Source organism: Lupinus angustifolius, chromosome LG07 (genome assembly GCF_001865875.1).
Source record: "Lupinus angustifolius cultivar Tanjil chromosome LG07, LupAngTanjil_v1.0, whole genome shotgun sequence".
NCBI lineage: Eukaryota > Viridiplantae > Streptophyta > Magnoliopsida > Fabales > Fabaceae > Lupinus > Lupinus angustifolius.
The window spans coordinates 17214161-17218507 of record NC_032015.1 but is presented as its reverse complement, the minus strand read 5'-3'; positions in this window follow the sequence as shown (position 1 = coordinate 17218507).

Here is a 4347-nt window from a genome sequence, read left to right as displayed (position 1 = left end):
CTCATAAACCTTAACATCCTTTTTAACAAAAATTTCTATTTTTCCAACTTGTTCCAAGCCATGGTTTAAGGCTAACAACAACTAGAAATACATACATTCTCATTTTTCCAAAACACTTCCTAAAGGTTCCTTTGATTTCATCATCATCCCCTTTGGCTAAAAAATTATAACAACTCCATGAACGCAAGTTGTTCATGGTTTCAACAAAATATTTTCATAAGTTCAAGAACACCACCATTTTCGGTTTTGAGGATAAAATGAGTTAGAAAGCGTTTTAGAAAATTTCAACGGTTGAATATGTTCTTAACATACTCATGAACAACATACTTAAATCTCATCAACATCTATTGGTTGAATGTTGAGAGATCAAGGATTGAAGATGGAAGAAACAAATGAGAGAATGAGAGGAAAATGAAGAGAGATTCACCTTCTCTTTGAAAATGCAAAAGTGAGTGAGTGAAGTGTGAAGTGTGAGGGTTTAAGGGGAGAGGGAAATCAGATTTTCCCCCTAGGAAATCATGGCAAATCTCCTACGGTGGCTAGTGATGATTTCATGAGATATGGGTGAAAGTGATGTGAGATTAGCTTTATGAAAGTCAAATCTCGCATCCCAGTGCGAAATGATCACTTCGCGGACACGTGCAATAAACATGCCCGAGTATTATCGGTCCAGGTTTATCTGATTAGCCATTTATCTGAAGTAACAAGAAGAGCAGAGAATAGTGGCAAGTATTTTTTTATAGGAGAATGGAGAGGGAGAAGTAGATAACCTTGAAGACGAATGAGAGAATGATATGCTCTGATACTGTTCTTTATTAGAACACAAAGGTATGGACAATGGTTGATCAGATGTTGATGAAGGAGAAAAGGATAGTCGTCAAAGTAGCAGGATGAAGTAGGAGAGCTGGCCCGCCGGTGGAGGTACCTGAAAAGGTTCTCCGACGATCAAGTCAGTGTATGAATTAAGCGAATGGGAGTGTGAGAATAATGAAAACAAATAGCAATAGAATGAGTAATGTTAAAGAGTGAAGAGATTAAGATACTTTCTGCTGGTAGAGATCCCTATTTATAGAAGGGAGAGTTGACATTAGGTTCTTGGCTAGTGGTGCGACGTGTGGCTGACCAAAGGTGTTGTCGGGAGTTGCTTTTCCCGTGTCAGGCGGTCTGCCAGGACCGTACACTGTGCCATTCTTGTCTTCTAGCCTGTGGTTGGTTTGGTAGCCGTTCTGCAGCCTGTCTGCTGCACTGGCAGGTGGGTTGGTGAGGTACGGAAGGCATGCTGTTTCTTGGGTCAACTCTGGTGGTCCCAACACGTGGGGCCTACCTCGGCGACCAAGCATGGGACTCTTCGGTTCGCCGGGTAGGAACAGATACCATCTTCATTTCTTGGATGTAGTGGAAGATAAAGAATAAGGAAACAAATATTGTTATTGAATCTTGCAGTAAAATGAAGGTACAAGATGCAAGAGATTGAAGAAGAAGTAAATTGCGAAAACTAACTTCATAGAACAAACATAATAGAATGGAATGTAGAAAACTAAAAGAGGAAGATTGTTAAATACCAATCATAACTAAAACTCTATTATAAGAATTGGGCTTAACTAACACAAAAGCCCATAACTAATAAAAACAGAAAAGAAAGAAATAAAGTGGGTTGAAGCAGAAAAGTATGCCCCATCAAGAAAGGAAGGAGAAGAAGGAAGTCATGATTCCTTGAGAGTGAAGGTAGAAGTTTAACAAAATATTCATGGATTCCTAAAGTTACAATTAAAGTACGAGAGATAAAATATTAATGGCCCATAAAGATGGCAAAATGGGTCACCCGACCCGTTTTGCCCGTGCCTGCAAATGCTCACAATAATTTAAGCAGACACGGGCATGCCTGCATTGGCTTAACGGACAAAATTCAATGCTATGCCAATTTTAAAATGGGCTTGCGGGCGGCCCATGACATTGTTTAATAATTAAAAAAATTATATAATAAAAAAAATTAAATAAAGTAGTTGAAGATAAAAATTTAAAAAAACTTTGATATTTTATATGAAGTTGAACAAATCACATTAGAGTACAATTTTTTAGAGATCAAAAATCAAATTATATCATAACTTATTTGAAATTTTATTAATTTTTTCCTTAAATTATGTTTGTGGGCCGCCCGCGTTACCCAATTGAAATGCATGTGTACTTGACGGGCAAAACGGGCAGGGCGATACGGGTAAATGGGAAAAAATTGTATGCCCAACCCGCAAAAAAGTGCGGGCTATACAGGCGCACCCGTGAACATTGTCCATTTTGTCATTTATAATGGCCCATATATCTTTTCTTTTAAGAAAATATATAAGAAAAAGATATATGCAGTAACAATGTAAGAATTTTTAATTATTACTATGAGTGTATCATTCACCATTCATTTTTAATTAGTATTGACTTTTAAATAAAAGTAATATAAATAAACAGTTAATAATACATCGACTATATATAAATATTTACCGTGCATAAATTTTATACTCAAAATATATTAATTTTCACATCAATTAAACTGACTAACAACAAGTTTGCTTTCACTTGAAGAAGATCCGGATGTGCTGAATTTTGCATAAACGTAAAGAAAACATGGTAAAATCTAAACCAAAAAAAAATGTTGATAAGAATTTCACTTAATAGGAATTCATTCCCTTTCCTTCGAATGTGTTGTCATTAAATTACAATTGTTTTCCTTCATATTTGAGTTCATCTTAATTACGACTGTCTTGGAGATTGTCCCAGGTCACTTGTTATTTGGTTTATTGGCTGCCCCTTGGTTTTGATGCTAGACATAATTTTTAGGACTTAGGATTCTCTATATTAAAGGTAAATGCTTCAAAAATTAAATAGACATACAATTTTTAATAATATATTTACTCTTTTAATTATAATAAAATTATACTTTTGTCATTAAAAATAAAGGATTTGCTTCTCTAATAATAAAGAAAATCCTTGTTTAAGTTTTAGAGTGTTTAATTGTGTGTGCCAATATATTTCCTGTGATAATATGGTGGATTTGCATGGAATTATTGCAGCCATTGAACTTTTTAGTGATGATATGCACCATTGTTTACAATTAGAATAAATTAGGATACTCTTCAATAATAGAGAGATATGTACACAAAAAACAGATAGAAAAATGTAATATGATTTAATAATTTTATCCTTAAAATATAATGGAGAAATATTTTTATTCCTATATATATAAGTGCAAAAATAATCATTTATATAGGAAAGGATCCGAACGGTGGCCCATAACCCATAACTACTTTTATTCTTTAAATTCATAACCAATATGCCAATTATATTGGCCGAGATGTGTTCTAGCATGGATGCAAAGTTTATTGCTTTAAATTCATCTCCAATGGTTTCAATACGTTTTGCTAGTTTAAGCTATGGGAGTAGCTTTCTCTGGATCTTAGTCTATCTTTCTTTTTGCTTTCTTGGAAGAAAAAAAGAAAAAATTATTAGCATAAGAGCAATATAATGAAAAACAACATCTTTCTTTTTTAATAATTCATTATAAATCCACATGAAATAACAACAACATATATTTTTTTCCATATAATAGCAAACATCATTTTTATTTTTATTTTAGATCACATAATCTACCTCATTCTTAACCAAACTTCTACCTTATTTATCTCTCATCATTCTTATTTAAAAACATACTTCATAAAATAAAAATATCACAATAGAAAACATAATAACAATATTATTATCCTTTTAAGAACAACTACCATGGCTCTATATTTTCAATTCTTTGCAAAACATGGAGACATATAGGCACGAATTGCCACCCACTAAAGACGCACCTTCTCCAATATTCTTACAAAATCTTCTTTGACCACAAGAAGTTAGCATATGTATCACTTTCTATTATTCTCATGTATATCAAATTGACAAGAGGATTTGTAAAACTATATATCATTTTATTGTAATATCTATGTATTACAATAATTTATAACTCTCGATGTGAATGGAAACTTGTAGCTATAAAGTTAGTTAGATATATTTGTTCTCATCATTTTTGTATAATAAATCACAATCACTCACTTCACGTCTTCTCCACCCAATCACACCATACTACTTAATATTGATATCGGAGAATGATCTGTTCTCCCAAAATATGTTCTTAAACGGTGTCACATACTAATTAGAATATATGAATATATGATGTCAATTAATAAAATTGAACATTTATCAATTTTTTTCTGTTTTTGTTTCACCATGATTGTTTCCGGACAGACTTTGAGACGACAGATGATATTTGTGCATTCATACGTGACACCCACTCCTTAGTCCTTCCATTTCCCCATAAGA